The sequence below is a fragment of the Pagrus pagrus genome, assembly GCF_965226575.1.
Source record: "Pagrus pagrus genome assembly, contig: HAP1_SCAFFOLD_65, whole genome shotgun sequence".
NCBI classification, from domain to species: Eukaryota; Metazoa; Chordata; class Actinopteri; order Spariformes; family Sparidae; genus Pagrus; species Pagrus pagrus.
In genome coordinates, this window is record NW_028175398.1 from 38,765 (window position 1) to 63,118 (window position 24,354).

The 24,354-nt window shown below is 39.5% G+C and overlaps 1 long non-coding RNA gene across 5 annotated transcripts in view; it reads left to right on the plus strand.

Moving 5' to 3' along the window:
* Positions 1-4,943: 4,943 nt before the first annotated feature.
* The window catches only part of LOC311253903, a 37,293-nt gene continuing 17,882 nt past the window's right edge, over positions 4,944-24,354 (plus strand). For 3 of the 5 annotated variants that reach the window (XR_014622028.1, XR_014622029.1, XR_014622030.1), the window contains exons 1-3: positions 4,944-5,032; positions 6,478-6,586; positions 8,491-8,653. This is a non-coding gene — a long non-coding RNA (uncharacterized lncRNA). Of the gene's footprint in view, positions 5,033-6,477; positions 6,587-8,490; positions 8,654-22,653; positions 22,871-22,982; positions 23,474-24,354 lie in introns of those variants that run through there. The other 2 variants (XR_014622031.1, XR_014622032.1) reach the window with 2 other exon arrangements.

Consider the following 24,354-nt stretch of genomic DNA (forward strand, 5'->3'; position numbering starts at 1 on the left):
AAGCAGACTGGTTGGGACGGGGTCTAGGAGACAAGTCGATGGTTTTGACAAAGAGATCGTTGAGGTTAATTGTTGAAGCTTGATTGGAGAAAAACTGTCCAGGTATACAGCAGGTTTTACAGCTGAGTTTAAAGTTCCTGTGCACTTGACACTAACAAATCTGAAGATCAGTATTGGTGTATTTTACTTGAGAACCTGTTAGTGTTTATTTTTGATTTTTTTCTCTCAGATGAATTGGGCAGGGTGCCTGAGGAGAAGAGGACATCATGGAGACAAAGAAGTCAAAGTGGAGAGAGGGCATCCAAGGAGGAAAGGAACAGTTGGAGAAGAAGCGGGATGTCCGAGGAGAAGAGGATGACATGGAGACAAAGAAGTCAAAATGGGTTTTAACAACAGTTAAACAGTCAATGGGTTAAACAGTCAATGGGTTTTAACAAATAAGGTGCGAGTGACTTTGGAATCTTACTGTAAGCATGTACTTTTACAAGTTACAATATATCTGACGAGAAATTACACTGATTTACCGTGTGCTCCCGAATTAGAAGTCCATCTTCCTTACCAAGGTAGAGGCAAAGAGCCTTGAGAACTGCTGCCTTTTTGAGATTAACATCACTTGTAGCCTGTGTGAAGAGATTCCACCGATTAAAACATTCAGAAACACATAAATAACTGCAAAGAAATTTTCCAATATCCAACCTGTGGTAACCTACAAACATTGACTTCCAATCAGCTTTGTCAAGTTTGATCTATATAGCTCAAAAATATGTCAAACATACTGTAAAAGGTCATCCTTTTTTAATTACAAAATAGCTGAAGCGTGGCCTAGTTTTTATTTTTTTTAAAGTGAGGTATGAATATGTTTTAACTCCTGTTTATTAAGGGATATACAGTACAACCAACATCTACAGCCCGATCTTTTTTATCACCACCTAAGAAAACAGGATTGAACTGGCACCTGTCTGATCACATGGCTGCATCTCTCGCCCATATGGTATTATTGCCTTAAAAAGACAATATTTCTTTAGAAATTATTTTTGCACCTTGCAAATAATCCAGGCTGTTACTGATGATGCAAACTGGGGCTTCATATGGACAATACAATTACACAGTGATTGCAATTAACATTGTATATTTAATATGCTGTTCTGTTTTAAGGGTGACTTTAACATCTGTCTATTTTCTGGCCAGAAACATCTCCCTTCTTCTGGAAAACAGATGTCAACTGGGGTAAAAGATTGTCCAACTGTACCATGAAGTTTGTCTCAAGTGGAAGTGTTGTAATCTGCTGGAATTAGGCATTTATCTGTTAGAAGTTAGAAGAGTAGCTTGCCATAGAGTTCTTCTGCCCCCAAGTGGCCAAAATAAAGAACTGCTTCCTCTACAGGAGATTTTTCTCTCTCCAAATGTTGGTTGTTTTACCGTATCAGACTTTAAATTTTAACAGGTGCACACTGAAATTGCACAATAAGAAGAGAGGAAAAGGCAAGCATGTATTTACCTCATCAGTATGAAAGAATGCAGACCATCTGGCTTTAAACTCTCTGGCTGCTGGGTTTTGCTTCACCACCTCACTGTTTCTTTGTCTGACATCATTCAAAAGTTCAACTCTCACATTTTCAAGACTTTCATCTGTGAGGGTGTGATGGACAATTTAATTTTAATTTTAATTTTAATTTTAATTTTAATTTTAATGAAACGCTACAGATTGGATGGTGCAGGAATCATGTTTGTGATTGCACTTACATCTCCAACCCAATGCCACAATGCAATACCACCCAAAATGAAAGCCAACCAACGCTGCTTCTTATAGGCCAGTCAGCAATCGCAGACATTACCCTCGTTAATACCAAATTGAGTTAAAATGTTGAAAGTGCAAAAATTACCAGCATGGCAATTAATAGAAGCAAATAAATATAAGAATACTGTGCAAGTGGGCCTAAGTTTTCACACATTTTGTAGGATAATTTTAAAGTATAGCTTACTATTCATTTAACAGATATTTTCTTTTATGTGAAATAATATTTACAATTACACAGTCTTCAAAAGATTAGATTCTATGATTAAGTTTATCGATTTGAGGGTCCATCCTTTGCCCATTATCACCAAAAGTATATTTTTTATCTAGCTTTTAGGATCAACCAATCACAGCTTTTGTAATGATGACTCATACCTAGCAACGGGGTCAACCACACCTCCTCACTAAGATAGGAGTTTCTGTCCATTCCTTGCTCAGCATTGTCTGAGAATAATCTGGAATCACTCCTAAGCTAAGACTCCTTGCTAGGAATTTTTAGGTTAAGTTAGGAGCTCTCTGAGAGGATTCTCAGAATCTTTAGGAATATGGGCCCAGGTAAATATTTGTACTTAGATCTGTATCAAGACAACACAATGTCAACTTCACGGTTGACCTTTCCTCCAATACAGTAATGATGACATTAGTGTTCTGTTATTTTGTCACTTTTTGAATTAAATTCTTGAGAATTTGGACAAAACTGGTTTAAACTTTGAAAAAAAACCCAAGAAGAAATCTATACTCATGTTTATAGAACAATTTCTCAACAATTAAGTACAGTAATGTAAGTAAAGTTTTATGTCATTTGTTCATAAAATATGTGTTTTTCCTGTCATAACTTAGTTTTTGTCAACACCGTTAGACACAATAGAAAATTAATCATTCCTATTTGTTTGGTCTGCTATAGATTTAACCCTTGTGTCTTCACCTTGACTACACACATGTTAAATGTTGAATATTCCTTTTTATTAAATTTTTATGCTGTGTCACATGTGCTCTTTGAAAACTCTTACGTCACAAAAGTCTTATCATTTGCATTTAATACAAAGAATAAAAGTTCTGGACATAAAAGAACACATTATTTCATTTAAAGAAACAACTACATTAATAATTTGGCTGTTTTAGAGAAACAGTTTGAAAGTATTCAAAAATACATACAAAATACTAAAGATTTTCTCCACTCAAATACATTTAACTTTGCTCATCCACTTAATTAAACAATTTGGTACAACAAATAACTTATCATGTAAATTTTACTTTCTTTCACCACTGTCAGACAGAGAAAATGATGGTGTTGACAAAAATAACAAACCTATAGGAACTTTTTTGACCTTTTTATTTTAGCAGATGTGAAGAGTTGTAGGGGGGTCGTCAGGAATATAGCTGACTATGTATTTGTCTGATTTTACTGCTAAATTATAAATGGCTTTTTGCTGTGACGCTAGTTTGGATGCCTCTTTCCTTTTATTTTATTCCAGGCTGTTAAGGACAAACGCCTAAAGACATATTCGCCATAACGAACCCCTGCTTATGGTAAATATACCATATTTCAATATATTTCCATTGCACAGTCAGTGGTGTAGATGTCAGCGTTAGATGTTAACTACTATCTGATATTATTTTGCTTCTGGATTCTTTCTCTTCAGAAAAATTGGTCAGAGATTATCAAGGCCACGTTGCGGGTGCCAACCCCACAAAGAAAATGCTGGAGAACGCTAAACAGTGTTCAATGCACATCATTCAGTTTTTGCGGTTCATGGCCAACTCAAAAATCCCAAATGTGGATTTACTCTTTCTGAAGAATTATGGAAGAGTTCGAGAGTAAGACTACACATTTTTTAAAGATTTATCTCTTGGAATTGATGTGTAATTAAAATAAAAGACATGAACTTGAAAAAAATGTTCACCAAGGTTTGTGGCTGAACTCAAAGGGCGTGGATTCAAACCGAAAACACAGAAAATGTACCTCACTGATGTGAGGTGAGGTGTGATTGGATAAAAGTCTACAGTAACTGAAGGAACTTACAGCACCATGAGTGAGGAGGGCTTTGCTGTCCTTCAAGACAGTATTGAGGGCAAAATAGCTCCCCTGGAAGTCAAAAGATGTCATGATCATGATAATGATATATAGGAAATATTAAGGATATAGATGAAAAAAGACTTGACTTTATTGATCCCTTTGAGATGACTCCCTCAGGAAAATTGAATTTCCAGCTGCTTACAAAGTAAGGAAGCAGCACACAAGGCAGTTTGCAAACAACAACAACAACTACTCGCAAACGGGTGTATAAATATATATATACATATAAAAATAAGAAAAAAAATGAACAATAAACTCTTAGCTAAAAATAAACAATAAATTCTTGGTTAAAAATAGAAAGTAGAGATAAGAAGAAAATGAAAATAAATATAGAGGACTGTATATGGCATTGTGTTATTGTACAGTGGATAAATACAAGATACAGTTCAGTCACCAAACACGCTTAATTTTGTGGATTGTTACTCTTCATCTTGTGCCCTGATCAGGTTAATTAATAAGAAAGACAGATGATAAAGCTAAGATTCAACTATAATTCTCCTTGAGCATTAACATTCCAGGTCTGTCCTAATGTATACTTGTTAATTGATAGTATCAAGGATCAGGTAATACTGTATGTACTTTGCATGTACTTTGTCTGAGAGAATGTGGTAAAATGAATTCTTTATATTTTGTTTTTTGATCTTTTGTTTGTTTCAACTCACGCTTATGCACATAAATATGTATATATACTGTATATGGATTTGTATTATTCACCCCTTTGGATGTTTTCCTCTTATATATAAAAAAATATACAAAAAAAGAAACATTTTCAGAAATGGGGGAAAGCTGAAAATTCGGTATACAACAACTGTTGCCTGGGTTCTTCATCAGTCAAAGCTTTATTGTAGAGTGGCAAAGAGAAAACCACTGTTGAAGAAAGCTCATTAAATCTCAACTAGTGTTCACCCAAAGGCATGCGGGTCAACTGGAAGAAGTTTCTTTGAATAAAAAAATATTATTCATTTAATTTGCTGAGTAGCACGTTACCTTTCCTTCGTTAAATCGCCATTACATTGTGACTTCCGCCGGTATGCTTTTAATGTGAAATCTGACCGGAAGTTGGCTGTCATACAACCGCCAGCGTAACAACTCCGAGCCACAGCAACAGCTCCGTGCCACCGCTGAAGTCGATGAAACAGGGTAAACAAGCGGCGTGTTCAGTAAGTATTCAGTATTTTCTTGAGATATACAGTAGCGTAATGCCATGACAGTTTGATGCGTTGTGTAGTCATTTATTTATTTACTAAAACTGTCGGCTTTCTTGTTTAAGGGTCGCTAGCCGAACACAGGTGTATCACTAATTAGCACTTGCTAGAGTTAACAGTCAGCTAATTAAGACAGTTATCAGAGTTTTCGGGTACCATGGTGGACTGACTCGTTAAAATTAAGGTCATTTGCATGTTCGGGTGTCAGTTATCTTATTTATTTTTCTTTTTTATCTGTGCCAGGGTAGGAGTATAGCGGCCATATTCATCGAGTCCATCACACCTGGTGTGGGGGGATGGGTGATTGGTTTCGCAGCACAATGCACTTGACTCGATCCAAATTTAACCTGAAGTCATGCTTATGTGGGCGACGATAATCCAACCATGTTGAAGCAGGCAAAGTTTTTAGAGCCATGCTTTTCAGACAAGGCGCAGTTAATTTCGAACGATTTTAATGTTGGTTGGTTATAGTTATTAAGCAGTGTAGCAAGCCAGGTTTTGCTTGGAATATTACTTAAAAACGTAGTGGACGTGTAACCTAAATCATGCCAGTGGAAATCAAATTCAGAGAATATATATCTTTATATCATAGAAGAAAATAATAAACGAGCAATATGTTAAATGAAGGATTTAGGGAACCTACTGTTGGAGCCATATTGCTCATATATGAAATGTTTCTGTTTGAATACTGGTATTTATGCGTTTTATTTTTATGTTTAGAATTATTATATTATTGTAGGCTACATATTTTCATGAAACAGTGTTATGCCTTGGTTAGTTGAAATGATTGTTCCCCCTATGGTTTGCTTATGGTATCATCTGTGGCTTGATGATTAATTGTCAGGTGTGTTTAAACGGGAAAGCAGGAAGTGATTTCCCTTGGACATGGATCAGTTTACTATCAGTTTCGTTTCATTTGTTGATTATCCATTGGTTGATCGTTTGGAATTGTGCATCCTGATTTATGGAGTTCGTTTGGGATCGCAATAAATTGCTTTGGATTAATTAAGATAGACTACTGGGCGATTGTTGGAAGGTGCGTCTGAAAAGGTTTACCCTGATCTAGACTCGACTGTACTGATTGATTTCATTACACAATAAACTCAATATTTCACAACTAAGTTTAGGTTGGATTTAACAGAAATTGAGTTGGCATAGCACAATAAAAAGAACAGAAGACCAAGTACTCTGTTGTTTGAGTCTCGTCATCAGTTTAAATGCTTCAAAAGTGGCAGGTGGAGAGAGATGGTAAAAATTGAATGTTTGCACTTCCTGTTTCTCAGTTTGCTAAGGGGAAGAGTCCATATGTTACTCAGGTAACATATTGTTTAAAACCCTGTAATCTAATTTAACTAGAAGTGATGCCTAAGCTATCTCATTTTTTATTAATTTCTTTGCAGTTTGAAATGCCACCAAGGATCAGTCTTCTTAAAGATGCCTGTCACCATGTTGTTTTAAAGACTGACAAAACATGGAGATTGGAGGTGAAGTACATCAATGCAGTGAAAGGTAAGATGGTGTTAGATTAGATTAGATTAGATTGTACTTTATTTATCCCTTGGGAAGGTTCCCTCAGGGAAATTGAGGTTCCAGCAGCATCACAAAGACCGACAGTACAGTAAAAAAGTAAAAAGAAAAGAAAAGCACACAGAGTTCAAATAGACAAAAAGTAGAAGTAAAAGCACAAAAAGAGCACAGTTGTGTGTAGGACAGGTACAGTGCAAGTATAAATATATAAATACAAAAATATAATAAATATAATAATATAAGAAAAATGGTACATTGCACAGTAGATATTGCACAGTTATTGTTGTTATTGCACAGAGATATTGTACAGTTATTGTAGTTACTGCACATTTACAGCACTACAGATCTAGGTGTTCAGGTCATGTTGAATGCACCTTCCCCACTCTCCTGCTACTCCTCCCCCTCCCACCAAGTGCAGAGTTATAGAGTTTGATGGCTCGTGGGACAAAGGAGTCTTTGAGTCTGTTTGTTTTGCACTTAGGGAGGAGCAGCCTGTTGCTGAGAATAAATGTTATTGTTGTTAGTGTTAAATGTGTTATTGTTTATCTGGCTGTCTATCTAGATGTATAGATGGACAAGTGGTGATACGTTTCTTATCAGTACATATACTCCTTATCAGTTCTTTTGCTTACTATTTTCTTTTTCCAAGAATAGATTCAGAAACAGATGATGATAATTTTTTATTAATTTTTATGTTACATTATGTTGTTTCTAGAGCAGCAACAGTAAAGCTAACAGCAGGAAAAACCACTATATAAACTAATATATCACTAGAAATTAGTCAAAATGTCGGTAAAATAAATACATATTCTTGAAATCGTAATATTGAGTAAAGTTTAGAAAGGATACAGAATACAGACGTCATACAGTAACAGCCATTCATCCTGTCCTCCTCCCTCTGCTGAGGTGATGCACTGCCTGCATGTATCACCTCAGCAGCAGCTGCGTGGCTGAACCGTATACCAGCAGGGTCACCTTAATAGCTGGCAGTTGGCAGCACATCTCAATCATGCAGCCATGAAGTGAACTTAAATGTTGAAAAGGGAAAAAGCAGGAAGTGGAAGATAAAAATGATAAAAATGGATTTAAAATCCTTTATTCAAAACATGGCAAGGTACAGGAATGTGTTCTTGTGATGGATATAATAATGGATGCAATTTAATGTTTGGGTATTTCTTATAAGTGTAGGATGTACTGTACAGGAAGAACATGTGGGGGAGGCGTGTCGTCTTAAACGTGACTTGTATTGGGATGTCCTGATGTCAGCCTCCTGTATTCACCAGAGGTGGGAATTGTGGAGTCATCAAGTCATCTCCATGCCATGTATTTGTTCTGCTCAGTCACTGAACCAGGTGCATTCACTAATTAGCTCACCTTCCTGGCTGAAGAGCTGTGCTGATTGGACTCAGCTGGTTTAGTGCATGAAAAGAACAAATACAGGGCATGGAGATGATGTGATGACTCCACAATTCCCACCTCTGGTATTCACTCAGTCAGGATTAGGTGGCCCCCCTTACCAAGGTTATAAACATTTTTGCCCTCTGTTCACCATTTTGTACCCTGATGAATGCCTTTTAGGTTGAAACAGGGCAGTGTTTTATCGTTCCATAAGTAGCCATGTTTTGAACAGAGGCATTTAAATCCAACTCAAGTATTTTTGTCCTGCTCCATTGCTTTTTTTTCTCATGTTGACCCTATTCTTTAAGAGCTCCAGCATTTTATTTAGTTTGACAGTATAAAGACAGGGCATGAGCACACCACTACCACTTTTTCATAAATTCTCGTTCTTTATCTACAGTGTGTGTTTTTATACATTTAGCTACAGATCAAAAAACAATTGTAGTGGACATAATTTGTTTTTTTTGTCCTTAATTTTTTTCTTACAGGACGTGGTTTATTCACCCGAGTTTCATTCTGCAAAGGATACTTTGTAGTTGAATGCAGTGGAGATTTGATTGATGATGACGAAGCCCAGAGGGGAAGAAGCTCTTACCACCCCTCATGCTCTACATTTTTGTTTGCATTCAAGTGGAGAGGGAAAACATGGTGGTAAGAGTTTCAGTTACTATACTGCTTTATAGTTATATACATTGTTAAATTTTTTCTTCAACAATATCTTTATTAGATTTTTTAACAACCCTAGAGCTGAATGAAAGGGCAATGTACAACAATATGACAAATAGGTACCAGATCAGCCCATCCCCACAGGTCCGACCATACATTCCTACAGAGTGTGTACCAAGTCAGATTAGTAAGAATAAATACAAGCCTTCAGTATATCATAAAAGAAAGAAAGAAAGAAAGAAACAAACAAACATATATAGCCTAAAACACAACTGTTGCAGAGAGGGATTAAATGGCAGGGAGAGGTAGAAAAAAAAATTAAGACAAATAAAAATAAAGCTAGAAACGGCACCAAATGATGAATAAGCATGTTTAACAATCACATGACATTGTTTAAATATAAGAGGATTACTGTATTGTGGACTCCGTGTCCACATATGGTAGAAAACCACCCCAGATCTTTTGGAACTCTCCAGGTTTACCCTTCAAATTATACATAGTCTTTTCACCTGGTATGCATGATGCTAAAACATCTTTCCAATGCATAGCTATACATTTGTTGGCTGTAATAAGGGCAATTCTAATAAATTTGAGTTGGTTTTTATTGACTTTCAACATAGATGTGTCACCCAGGAGAATTACTCTTAGCTCTGCGGGGATGGTTAGTCCTGTAATATCATTAAGCACTTTGACTATAGACATTTTATGTAGTCTGTCAGGGGTATAGTATGTTCTATGAATAAGATTGTATTGTGTAATTTTATGTCTAGAGTTAAAAGAAAAACACTGACTACTAGTACACAATGATCCCCTTCTTCAAAATTACACTCCAGGTCTTCTTCCTGTTTACATTTCACTCTTGGCTCTTCCCAACCTCTAATCTGAGAAATTCCTGAGTAAGAGTAGGATATAAACGCTGCCTGTGACGCATACCGGGACTTCTGTGAGATCGAAAGCTGTTGTTTACTGTGTCTCTCTCTTTCTCTATCCATCTTAGCTGTTTTTCTTCGATTTCTGAGTATTTCATAGTCACACTGGTTTTGTACTGCAGCTAACGTTAGACTTTATAACTTGTACGTACTTTGTCGAACCGCTTTTCTGTTACCGGGTAGTCTGTTACTGCCCGGTTAGCTTCCTCAGCTTAGCCTAGCTCACTGCTTTTTGCCTTTCACCGCAGTCGACACAGCCTCGACAAACAAGTGTTACGATGGCTTGTGCTGACTGTTCTGCAGTTGCAGATAGGGTGTCTCTATTAGAGAGACGTGTCCGTGAGCTAGAACAGCTTCTCTCAGTTAGAAACACGGGCACTGCAGATAGTGTTAGCCCCAGGCCTGATAGCAGGACTGCTAGCCTTAGCACTAGCTCAGTCTCGTCGGCAGCTGCTGTGGAGTTTGTCCCTGCTCGGTCGCGGCGTGGAAGGCGCAGGAGCAAGCCACTGGTTGTGTGGTCTGTGTGGTCTGAGAGCAGATGGCCTTCATCCTACTGGAGTCGGCGCTGCTGCTTTGTCTAGCAATATAGACAGGTGTTTGATGCAGGTTTGACATCAGGGATGTAGCATTTGGCAGGTCACAGGTGACTAGAGAGCCTGCTAGCGATACAGTCAATGCTGGTGTGGAGTCTAGTTAACATGGTTAGTCAGGGACATAGTGCAGAGTACCAGACTGATACCCTAGTTTGCAACATTGAGACTGTCACCTTCCCTCGCCACTCTCTCATTGAATCATGCTCCAAATATGTAAACCACTAGGGGTGTCAACGTTTACAATTTTTTCTACACGTGTACACGGGGCTTCTAACCGACGTGTACCCGGTTACACGTCTGAGATTTATGATCTCTTTCTATCGCAGTTGCCTCCATTCAACCGCCTCCTAATCCCATTAAATCAAAGCCATTCCAGTAGTTATCAGACAAAAACGTTTATTCAACGTTATTCTTGTAGACCTATTTCAAATAGGTACTAAATTAAAGCCAACATAACAGATAAATCACAGAGCTTCATTTAACATTTTAAGGCTTAGGCCTACTTATGACAGAAAGTAAAATCAGTTGAAAATAAAATCTATCATTTTGACAGACATGAAAACGTGAGTGAAAGCTGAAAAAAGGTTTAACCTTCTTTTTCAATCATTGTTTTAACTATTTCTCACAGTTGTACAATTTGTTTTTAAACTTATAGTTCAAACTGCATCCCTCTCTCACAACGGGAGCTGCGTCTGAATTTTAATACGTTTTATAGTAAAAGTAATCTGGAATTGGCGATAGAAAGAAACTAAAAAAGAAGCCAAAGTATGCTGAAGTGAGAGGAAAAAACTTCACCTTTATATCCACAAAGCTAAAAAAGTAGAGGGGGAATCTCACAATTATTCACTAAAACTGTCGGGGGGGGAATGTTTTTTTCCTCCTCTTTAGACGCGAGGATATGTGATCAGGTCGTAAAAAGCCGGCACAGAACACCAACCAACAATATAATGTATACAACAACACGTAACAATAAAGGCTAAAATAACAAACCATTAGTTTTTTTCGATTGCTAAGGAGCATTGGTCGAAACTGAAGCGACATGTTCAAAACTCTTAACACAGTCTGCATTTCCATCTTGCAGCTCAGCTCAACAGTTAATCTCATGCCCAAAAGTGTGTCTCACCAACAAAACACTTCATACTTGTCTCAAGAGAAGCTCATTAGCACATTGTCTCACTTTGGAAACACACACAATCACTCTTAACAAACGGGACGACAAAATACTAACAACAAAGAACATTACGTCAAATACATCTTATATTTCAAGTTTGAATGATTTTTGTCAGGTAAATCAGTATTTTATATAGGATCTTTTGCACTTTAATGGTTCTAAATTATAGTATATGCTGTAATATATTGCAACAACACTGAATCAGGAATGCAGAGATTTATTCAAGAACATTTGTGCTTTTGCATAAGTACTTCAGGACCATACAAAAAATAAAGATTACGTAAACAGAATAATGCAGAATCTCACTATTCCAGGGGTAGAATAAAAAATAAAGTAAGAGATAAAACTAAACTCCTTCCTCTCCTGGCTGCTCTTCTCTCTCTACCAACTTCGCCCGCTGCTCTTTGATCCATACTTGCACAGGAAAAAGAATCAGAAGCCACTCCTTTTGTATATGCTGTTATGGCTACTCTTGCATTCAAAAAAGGTCAAATATAATATATATATCCTGAATAGTCATCCTTATCATTAGCATTATTTTATACCATTACCATATACCATTTTCCAAATAATTAATACAAAGAATCAATAGGCTCCAACATCCCGGCCCCTAATTGTTGGCTTTAGCAAAACAATTACATAAATAAGATTCAAAAGGAGCCAAAATAGAACAATTACACAAGGGAAATTAATTATGCTCTTTAAATTCAAAGTCCATTCAGTTACTTGATGATGACTATCTGTCTTCTCAAAGTTCATAATCGTGTCAGAATATCTGAAACGGTCCATAGTGAAGGCTGGAAAATCACGGCCTCTCTCCATTTATCCTGCTGCCTCCATTAGAAGACAGAGCTTATCTATTGGTCGTTGAATCGCACTGCTTTTGGTTTTAACCAAAACACTTCTCACACAGCCCTTGGCATCTGGAAATGTCTTTACAACACGGCCCATAATCCATGAGTTCCTTGGTGCTGTGTTATCAACAATGATGACCAGATCTCCAGGACTCAAGTTCCTTTTTATGCTCTTCCACTTACTTCTTTCTTGCATGAGAGGAAGATACTCTTTTGTCCACCATCTCCAGAAGAGATCTGTAAGGTACTGTGCTTGTCTCCACCTCTTCCTTGAATAATGATCTCCTGGTGTCATAGTTGTTTCGCTTTCAGTTGGAGCAAATGGTTTGGGGTTGGTGGTTCCAAATCATTGGGTTCACTTGACACTGTAGTTATCGGTCGGTCATTCAGGATGGCTTCTACCTCACACAGTGCTGTTGATAGAGTTTCATCGTCCAGCGTTTGTTGTTTTAGAACAGATGTGAGGATCTTTTTGACTAGTCTGATCAGTCTTTCCCAGACTCCGCCGTGGTGGGCTCACAAAGGAGGGTTAAGTCCATTTTACTCCCTCTGTTAAAAGGGTGTTTTGAATCTTCTGATGATTCAGCTCTTTCAAAGCTTCTTGTAGTTCCCTTTGGGCCCCGACAAAGTTTGTCCCACAGTCCGTCCTGATACTTATAACTGCTCCTCTCCTGCAGATGAATCTGCGTATAGCATTTATGCATGAGTCTGTGGTTAGGAAGTTTGCCATCTCCAGGTGGATAGCTGACTCACCAGGCAGTGTGTCTGACTCCTTCTTAGCTGACTTAGCAATTTAAGTAGTTTTTTCACCTTCAATATCCAGGCTACAGACCTCTGAAGTCGGTTCCATGATGAGTGATACTTGATTAATGTGCATATCGGATGTTGGTTTTCAATCCTCACAGTTAACTGTGATCTCCTTTTCCACACTGTTAACTGTGACCTCCTTTTTCACCTCAGGGTCATTTGCTGATATCTCTCCTAGACCTTGTGTGATCTTTGGCCATGTCTTTTTTTCCTCTGACCAGGTATTCAGGACCTCTCAGCCATCTTGATCTTAAGAAAGATTCCACGTGCAATCCTCGTGATGCGTCGTCAGCTGGATTGTCTCTTGAATTTATGTATCTCCACTGGCTTGTGTGAGAGAGATCATGGATCATTGCAACTCTGTTGAATACAAATGTATGAAATCTCTTTGTTTGATTGTGAATATACTTCAATACAGGTGTACTATCTGTCCAGAAAGTTGAATCTGTGAGTGGTAAATGCAGCTCCTTCCTCAGCATCCGATCCACTTTTACAGCCAATGTTGCTGCAGTGAGTTCAAGCCTGGGTATGGTGATCTGCTTGAGAGGTGAGAGTCTGGCTTTTCCAAATATAAAGGAGATATGGATTTTGCCTTGGTGATTTGTTAGTCTAAGGTAGCTTACTGTACCATAACCTGACTCGCTTGCATCGCAGAAGTGATGCAGCTCAGCGGTCGCCACTGGGTCGTAGTTCTCAGGCTTTATACATCTTGCTGCTTGAAACCCACGTAACTGAATTAATTCCCCGATCCATCTCTGCCAGGGCATTGCAAATTCCTGTGGAATAACTTGATCCCATCCATACCTGGATTTGCAGAGCTCTTGCAGTAGTTGTTTGGCTTTCAGGATGAAAGGAGAGAGAAAACCTAATGGGTCATAAACTGAACTTACTGTGGAGAGTATACCTCTTCTGGTTGCAGGCCGGCTGTTGACAGTTACTTTAAAGCTGAAGGTGTCACTGTGGGTGTTCCAGTGGATTCCAAGTGCAGGCTCGACTGTGATTTGTTCTTTCAGCTTTTCTTTACCCAGGTCCAGTTCCTTGACTGCCTTTGCTCTGTGATGCTCAGGAATGCTTGCTAACACCTCACAGTTATTGCTGACCCATTTTGTCAATGTGAAACCTCACTGATCGCAGGCTTTAGTGAGATCTTTGACAAGCTTTATGGCTCGGTCTGCTGTTGCCACAGATCGGAGGCAATCGCCCACATAAGTTAGTTTTGATGGTTTTCATAACTTCATCAGAGTAATGCTTCTGGTTGTCATCAGCAGTTTGACGCAGGGCAAAATTAGCAATGCTCGGGGATGATACAGCGCCAAAGAGGTGAACTTTCATCCTGTAAACATCAAGCGGTTTGCTGATATCACCCTCTGGCCACCACAAAAACCTCAGAAAGTCTCTGTCCTTTTCATCAACATGTACTTGATAAAACATTGCCTCAATGTCTGCCATAACTGCAGTTTGTTCTTGGCGAAACCTTAATAGCACTCCGATGAGGGCGTTTGTTAAGTCTGGACCTTGGAGGAGCTCTTTATTCAGAGACGTTCCTTGAAATGAGGATGTACAGTCAAACACCACCCTCAGTTTGAGTTTTCGCTTGTGGTAGATGCCATCATGTGGGATATACCAGACCCGTCCATCCCCTCTGCGAAGCTGCTGAGGTGGAACCTTCTCTCCATAACCCTTTTTGAGAATGTCCTCCATGAAGGAGGTGTATTCCTCGGCATACGTCTTATCCTTCTTAAATGTTTTCATAAGGTGCAGTGTGCGTTCCTTTACCGTATCACAGTTATCAGGCATGACCTTGTCTTTATCCCTGAAAGGCAGTGGTAAATGACAGTGGCCATCTTTAAGGAATGCTGAGCTGGAATCAATCTCCATAAAACGTTTATCCTCAACTGACATCTCAATTTTCTCCTCATACATGTTCTCAGAGAAATCCTGGTTATATTGTCTGATGAGTAGATCCTTCAACTCAACAACAGAGATTCTGTTACTTGACACTGCAATGGGCCCAGCACGTTCTGCAGGACTATTAACACTGAGTGGTCCAGTTACCACCCATCCCAGTAAGGTTTGGACTGCATATGGTCCATTATCATGACTGTTTATTATTTTCCATGGCTCCATTGCTCGAGGAACATCAGTCCCAATGAGGAGTTCAATGTCTGCCTCAATTTCCTTTAACTGAGATAAGGCCACCTCTCCAAATCAGCTTCTGTGATTATGTTTTCCTTTGAGACAGGGATTTTGTTCTGCGTGTAAACTTTCGGCAGGTCCAGATATGTGCAGCCCTCCAAGTCTCCCACCTCCAGTCCTCTGACCTCATAGGTCCCTGCAGGGTTTTCCTGTCCCATTGTTCGCAAAAGTATCTCTGTTTTGCGTCCTTTCGCATTCAACAGGTTCATTAGATTTTCTGTGCAAAATGTTGCTGTGCTGCCTGGATCGAGGAAGGCATAGGTCTGAATATACCTGCTCCCTTTTGCCACCTTAACTCTGACTGGAACAATCGCAAGTGCACAGTCTCTCCCGGCCCCAGTTCCATCACCTGCTGAAACGAGCACTGCTTATGGGGTTATCTTCTGTCTCAGCAGTGGCTTTTGGTTGATTTTCCTGTTTTGGGCCTTTTGCACTTTGAATATGAAGTACAGTAGGATGTTTCATTTGACAAACTTGACACATTAATCTTCTTTTTTGCTTAGATGACCTTTTAGTAGGCAACCAAAGCAGTATCCATGGCTTCTTAAGAATTCAACCTTGTTGTCATGTGACTGTGTTTTGAATTGTGGGCGGTCGATCAGAGTGCGTTTTACAGCGCATTCTCTGTATTCACTGCTACTGAAGTAGCGAAGCTGCTGTTTTTGCCTCTTATTAATTTTGGTTCATTTTTACTTCTTGGGATAGACTTTTTTGTTGTCATTTGGTCTTGAATGTCCCCGAACAACGGATCCAAAAGCATCTTAGAATGTTTTTCCACAAAATCCACAAGGTGCTGAAATCTGATTCTCCTGCCAGTTCTCTGTTGTGTCTCATAGGCTGTGGTTCGCCACCTTTCCCGGAGTTTGTAGGGTAGTTTGGATGCTATTCGCCTTAGGTTTGATGGGATCTCGAGTTCCTCTAAATACTGTAAATCTTGCATTACATTACAACATGCTCTCAAATACATTGCATATGCATGCAGCGTTTTCCCATCCTCGGCTTTAATCGCTGTCCAGTTCAAGGCTTTTTCCAGGTAAGCTCCAGAAACTTTCATTTCATTCCCAAAGTGCTCTTTTAAGAGGTGTCTTGCTTCACTATAGCCCCTGCTCCCATCCATGTGCAAGTCTCTTGGTAAACCAGAGATAAACTGCTCAAGATAGTAGAGTCTGTCCTGATTATTTTTAGTCTTGTCTTCAATCCAAGTGTTCAAATGCATGGATAAAAGACTGATATGCCAATGGGTTACCATCAAACACAGAAATCTCTCTTGCAGGTAACAGACAGGTTTTGCTGTGAGACAATGAGTTCTGCTAAGTCATTTGTCTTTGTCTTTGAATAACCACATCCAAGTTATCATGAGCAGCATTAGTTATGGTGTGATTATGATTTGCAGTTTCGTTTTTATGTTTTTCAGTTAAATTCTTGTTTTGAGGTTTATTTTCTGGTGTGTTGGTACCCCTTGTAGGTGGAGGTCTGTGGAGACTTAAGATGGTTTGGTGAAGTGGAGTTTTGGGTATTGCACCTAACTGTGCAAATTCTACATTGCTCTCCATTGTTTCTGGTTCATGGTGAGAGTCATAATACTCCTTCATGCCATCACCCAGAGCTTCCTGATCCACCTCATCACTTTGAAGGATTTTTATTTTAGCAGTTGATGCTGCGAGGTCTGCTTCCAGCTCCATTTGCTCCATCTTTGATTTCAGTTTTGTTTCCTCCAGTTGCAAAGTGTGTTTTTCTTTCAATGCAGCAGCTCGAGCCATCACAGCAGCTTGTTCCGCTTTGGCCTTTTTTAACTCTGAGGAGACTGAGGAAGATCTGGAGGTTGATGATCCAGTGGAAGTGGAAGACTTTGATTTGTGTGACACATTTGATATGCTGTCCAGTGGTCCAACTTTTGATTGTGCAATTTCTCTTTTCCATGTTTCAACATCTTTCATGAAGTAATTCAGGTTAGTTATTCTGGGTTCATACCAGTCATAATAATCATTTTCCTTTTCCTCCTCTGATAAGAGCTCTTGCACAGATTTGTGAGCATTTTTAAATTCATCCACAGCTCCTTTAAACGCTTCAAATGTGTCATTGACTTTATCAACATTTCCAACGTCAGTCATCAAAGCCTTTATTTCATTTGTCCTCCTCGTGCATGCTCCCAATCTGCCTCTGCGCGAAGCAATGCGCGATTTCAACATGTCCTCAGACTCAGTTGCGGTCTCAGGTGTGTCAGACATCATCACAAATAACCACACAAATTCCTTTAATTTCCGTTAAGTTCATTCTTAAACATCATTCCAACGTCCCCGTTTTATTGCAATCCACATCCACAATCCACAACTTTGCCTTCCATAGTGTTCGATTGTTTCTTTGTAGCGCAACGGCGCATTCGTTCATAGAGTCGATCAGCTGATTTTAGTCACGGCCCGCCGGCTGCTTTCTTCATCTGTCGGCGAGTGATCCGCCGACTTTCCACTTTCCTTCCTTGCATTCAAAAAAGGTAAAAAAAACCCTAGTTTCTGAGGAGGAGGTCCACGACTCACTTAATAATAAGCACTCGCGGAGATGTTTCCAGTTTCAACAAAAAGTTTTGAATTTATTTACATAAACAGAAATATTCTCCGGGTTGACTTCAGACAATGAGCAAATAAAAAACGTAATTTAGTGGTTGATAAACTGTTTCACTCCTCACTCCTTCAACACAAAAAACAGACAAAAGCACAAACCAGCTGTCCTCTCTCCCTAATCACAGGAGGAGGATGGCCTGACTAGGAGGAGGGACCTGAGCAGCAAAACGATCATAAATAATAGTTCATGTACAATATACATCCTGAATAGTCATCCTTATCATTAGCATTATTTTATACCATTACCATATACCATTTTCCAAATAATTAATACAAAGAATCAATAGGCTCCAACATATGCTTTCTAATGAGGCCAAACGCAGTGAGACAGTTAAGCCCACATGCATTTCTGTTTTGCAGACTGTGTTAAGAGTTTTGAACATGTCGCTTCAGTTTCGACCAATGCATCTTAGCAATCGAAAAAAACTAACAGTTTTTGTTTTCAGCAGGACGACATTTGCGCATGGAGAAGATGAGCGCCGCGCTCTTCTCAAGTCCTCCGCAGCCTATTCTACACAGCAGCTGTCTTGCCTTTAAGTGGTCTTGCTGGTCTGAAAAACACAAATGGCTGTGGCTGTGGGTTTTTTTATATATCAACGTAACATTGTGCCCTATGCATCTATTATGTATGCGGATAACTGCACTCGTGGGAACATTTAATTGTATAGTTAGTTAATGTTATTATCTGAAGCTTTTAGGCAACATTATCACCCCTAAAAATACTATAGACCTATATATTGGTGAGAAATAAACGAGGGGGAAAAATGACGTGTAAACTTTTCTAAACGGTTTTGATTTATTATCCGCGTACCCGTTTACACGTGTAGATGTTGACACCCCTATAAACCACAATAATTTAATCTTGATCTCCACCTCTGACAGTGGGGAAATGTCTTAGCAAGCACCTTACAGTCTTGCATAATAAAATACCAAAGCTAATCACAATGGCATCCCGGCATCCCGTCATCCCTACCTGCATAGGCAGCCAAATCTAACTACTAAAAGGTACCTTGTTCCAATTCCTAAATTATCTACCATGAGCTCCACTGAAAGGCCTATCACTGTAAACTGCAGCTCAAATGAGCTCAAAACCCCTCAAATCTGGCTTTATTAATATTAGATCACTGTCAACCAAAGCCTTACTGATTAATGATTTGATTACTGATCATAAGCTGGACATGATTGGCTTATGTGAAACGTGGCTGAAATCTAATACTTTTCTGCCATTAAATGAAGCCTCCCCTCCTGATTATAACTATGCCCATGTTGCTCGGGCCTCTAAACAGGGAGGAGGCGTTGCTCTAATCTAAATCTATCTATTTTCAGTTTAAGCTCCAACCAGGAAATTAAATTTACTTCTTTTGAGGCCCTGGTGTTAAAACCATCTCCATCAAGTAGTAACGGCCTTGTCCAGGGAACAGGCTTTCCCCTGGTGGTAATCTACAGACCTCCAGGGCCTTATTCCCAGTCCCTAGAACAATTCGGTGAATTTATTGCAGATCTTGTAACTAGTTCAGATAAGATCCTAATTATTGGGGATTTCAATATCCACTTAAATAAGCCTTCTGACTCTCCTAGTCAGTACTTCTCAAATGGTGGGGGGCGCAGTGAGGTGTCGGGGGGCATGAGAGGCAGGTCAGGACTTTCATTTCATTTTCATTTTTCACTGTCATTATTAGTAGCCCCATTCACACTGCTGTTTGCATGCGGGGATCCTGCGCCAATTCTCCCCATCTGCCTCTGTGTGAAAGTTTCAGATGCGGCGAGGGGTGAAATTTCCCTCCGCCTCTGATGCTGCTACGGAGGTATCAGAGGCACAGTATTGGCGAACCGAACCAGTGTGAGCAGATAGGCCGACGGTGGGGAGCGGGGGGTTGTCGATCTGATGGTGTTCACTGTGTGATAACTAAACAGGTCCGACACTCAATAAAATATAGAGAAATGTCCCACAAAGCAATGTTACAGGACCAAACAACAGTAACGTGGTAACTGGTTGTGTCTTTGGCAAATTATGAGGAAAAAAATACAGCAATTATATGTGGAAAAGTGTCTGTCAGCCTGTCGGTCCAACCGACTCTTCGTCACATTTCTGCCCGAAAAACAGCGTCTGTCCCCGGCAAAAAACTTTAACTCGGCAAGTGTTTGTCGCGGTAAAAAAAATCACTGCTAAGTCAGCCCTACTGACCGAGACTTCAGTGATCTTTCCTCCATAAAACAGCCTCCCTCCCTGCGAGTGACAGTCAGACAGCCTCCCGTTTACTGATGGGTGATTATGTAATTATGTAATTAAGAGAAAAATGTAACTGTCATTTTCCAGGATGTTTGGTGGGTCAGGATCCCAATCACAACACATTAACTGCATCCATATGATGATAATTGTGTACATGTTTAGATTTGTCAGTGCGTAGTAAAATAACGTTTAAAAAAAAAAGCAATATTGTTGCAAATTTAGCACAAAAAAAATGTAAAAGTCCTTTTTGAAAAGGAATAAGCTGATGAAGCTGACAAGTGACCAATGTTTACAGTTTAAAGTTTTGAATGTTACTGTGTTTAGTCTATAAAAATGCACATCCCAGTGAATCATTTGCGCTTTTTTCTCTGTTTTGAGAATCACACAGTCTTGTTTAAATGTTACAAATTGAGTTAATAAACTAAACTTGGAAATTGTTTTAAGTTGTTGCAGATGTTAACTCAGGTTCTCAATAATATTTCAATTCAGGGGGGGCGTGAAAACATTTCTGTCCTCTAGGGGAGGGATGACAGAAAATAGTTGAGAACCACTGCTCTAAGTAAAGCTTTTTTGGGTCTGCTCGATATTTCTAGCTTTACTCAGCTCGTTCATGAACCTACTCATTCCAGTGGTAACACTCTGGATTTGATCCTTTCCCATGGATTAGATGTGTCAGCCCTGAATGTTGCTTCCGTCTCCTCTGCTGTGTCGGACCACTCTCTTATTACATTTGAAGTGTCATTAGCCTGTCCCTGTATCAATGACACAAATGTTTCCACCTCTCGTCATATCAGCCCGGCAATCATAGCGACACTCGGTGATAAATTGGCATGGGTCCTGGCCCCTTTTGCGATTGCGACAAAGCCTGTGGAAAAATTCACCAATTAAGTTAACCCGGTAATCGTTTCTCTCCTCGATTCTGTGGCACCGGTCTCTACCAAGACAAGACGACCAAAGAAATCTTCTCCCTGGTTTACTGATGAAACCCGAGATCTCAAACAGGCCTGCAGGAAAATGGAACGTGCATGGCGAAAATCTAAATTAGTAGTTTTTCATCTTGCATGGCGTCTAATTACAAGCGTGCTCTTAATGCCACTAGAACAGCATATTTATCTGGCCTAATAAACAATAATAAACACAATCCTAGATTTCTCTTTGACACTGTGGCTAAACTTACTCAGAAACCACAGTCTGTGAGCTGTACATCCTTTATTGCAAATGATTTCTTAGATTTCTTTTGCAATAAAATTGATGATATTAGAGCCAAAATTAATTCATCATCTCTGGCTTCCTCGTCAAAGTTTATTATAAAACAGCCTTCTGCCGATTCTCAGTTAGCCCCGGTTCTAAACAATTTTGAAAATATCTCCCCTGAGATATTGTCTAAAATTGTCTCATCCTCAAAGCCAACTACCTGCATCCTGGACCCCCTTCTGGCAAAACTGTTTAAGGATCTATGGCCAGCACTGGGACCTACAATGTTAAATATTGTTAACTTATCGCTAATGACAGGTGTTGTCCCTGCTAGTTTTAAGTCTGCTGTGGTTAAGCCTCTACTTAAGAAACCCCAGCGTGACCCAGGATCTCTAAATAATTATAGGCCAGTATCCAACCTTCCCTTCTTCTCCAAAATCTTAGAAAGAGTTGTGTCCCAGCAACTTTCAGGCTACCTAACTAATAACAATCTCCTGGAACCTTTTCAATCAGCTTTCAGAGCCTGTCACTCCACCAAAACTGCCCTTACTAAAGTGGTAAAGGACATCTTACTTACTTACTTTAGATTTAGACCTCAGTGCTTCTGTTACTAGATCTCAGTGCTGCATTTGACACCACAGATCACGGCATATTGTTAGACCGAGAACACAATGTGTTTCTTATAAAAGTACTACATCGATATTTACTGATGTGAAGTATGGCGTTCCATACTCGGAGTTTGGGAATACAGAGTTAGGGAATACATTTCCACTGCTATGTGGACGACACTCAGCTGTATGTGCCAATCAAAGCTGATGATAAATCTCAAATCGCCAAATTGGAGACCTGCCTGTGTGCCGTGAAGAGCTGGATGTCAGAAAATGTCCTGCTCCTAAATTCGGATAAAACTGAGATGCTGGTCATTGCTCCCCCTCGACAGAGACACCTCTTTGAGAAATAACACAATTGTCGAGAGTTACTGTCACGTGATCAAAGTTCAACTGTTAAGAATTTAGGTGTTACTTTTGACTCTAGCCTCTCTTTCCATCGGCACATAAAAGAAATTACCAAGATCGCTTTTTACCACCTGCGCAATATGGCCAAAATTAGGTCCTTCCTGTCCACGGCCTTTGTCTCGTCTAGGCTGGATTACTGCAATGCCTTATTTTCGGGTCTTCCACATGGGAGCACTAAAAGTCTTCAGATGGTTCAAAATGCTGCAGCTAGAGTTTTAACACGTAGAAGAAAATTTGATTATATTACACCAATCTTAGCCTCACTGCACTGGCTCCCAATACATATAAGATCAGACTTTAAGGTGCTGCTGATGACATACAAAACTGTCTTATTATACTGTATTCTCCAACTCGTGCATTATGCTCTCAAAATTCAGGGCTCCTGATGGTTCCCAGGGTTAAGAAGAAGTCAGCTGGCTGCAGGGCTTTCTCCTATCGGGCCCCCTTCCTCTGGAATAACCTCCCAGCTGATATTAGACAATCTGGCTCTATTGACGCCTTTAAATCTAAACTCAAAACTCACTTTTTTGACTTGGCCTTTAATTAGTCCTTGACATCGACTGCTAGCTTCTTCGGTGGGTCAACTCAGTCTCAGTGAGTAAGCTATAGTATTAGACGCCACATTGTCCTGCCGACTAGTAATAATCTGCTTATTCTGATTAACATTGCATTTCTATAACCTTGTTTTTCTTTCTGTTCCCACAAGGTGCAAGCTGTGTCACTTTCTCCCCCTCTTTCTCCTCCTACTCTCTTTTCATTCAGGCTCCCTTCTGATGAACTCAGGCCCCAGAGACCATCTACCTCTCCTGGCTCCTACAGCCCCACATACTGTCAGATCTGGATTGTCACACCCGGGCTCCGTTGGATCGTTCCTCTCCTTCTTTCGCTATCTCCTTATAACTGTATTCCTGTAAATTTTGAGGCCATCTCATTCTGATCTCTCTCTCTACTACTAATTATCCTGTGTGGCCTGCCCTCTTCCAGGTCACCACGATGGACAGGAGGTCGTGTGGCTCGGGCACCCCCTGACGATGCCTTGTCCTGCTCAGTCGTCTCCTGGATCCACATACTTTACATATATAATTTTTATCAGATTTTCTGTCAATGCAACCTGTAAACTGTGATTTCTGTTCTTTCTGTACATGCGACATCTATTGCATGACTGTCCGTCCTGGAAGAGGGATCCCTCCTCTGTGGCTCTCCCTGAGGATCTTCCGTCGTCTTTTTTCTCTCTTTTTTTTTCCATGAAGATGGCAAGTTTTTCCTCACTCGAATCGAGGGTCTAAGGACAGAGGATGTCGTTCACTTTACAGACTGTAAAGCCCATTGAGGCAATGTGATAACTTGGAACAAAACTTAATAGAATATGAACAGGTTATAGATCCGGAACATAATCTTTTTAAAAACAAACACCAGTTGCTGTTATTATACAGAAAACATTTTAACAATATTACTGCTGAACATGGGATAAATATTATTCATTTTAACAGTAGAATTTATATGCAAACTTCCAAAGTATAAAAGAATATCTAATGCAGTTCAAAAAGCCTTTTAACATTATAGCCATCTTAGAAACATGGCTTAACGAAGAGAGAGGTACAGATTTTGTTTTGCAGGGATAGGAACTTAATTGCATTAATAGAGGGAGCAAAACTGGAGGAGATGTGGCTCTATTTGTTGACCTCACAAGGTTGTGGACAATATGTCAGTAATCATGGATGATTTAATGGAGTGTGTTACTATTGAAATATGTATTGGAAAAAAAGAAAAATGTCACTGTCAGTTGTGTGTATAGGAAACCTGGTTCAAACATTGAAATCTTTATAATATGGAAAGGGTATTCGCTAAAGAAAAGCAAAAAAGTCAATTATGTCTGTGGGGATTTTAACATGGCCTTGTTGAATCCCAACAACCATAAAATGACGGATGCATTTGTGGAAGCAATGTATAGTATGAGTTTATTTCCAACGATTACAAAACCAACCAGAATAACATCTCACTGTGCCACTCTGAGTGACAATATTTTTACAAACAATATGGAGAGTAGTACTGTAAGTGCATTATTATTTAATGACATT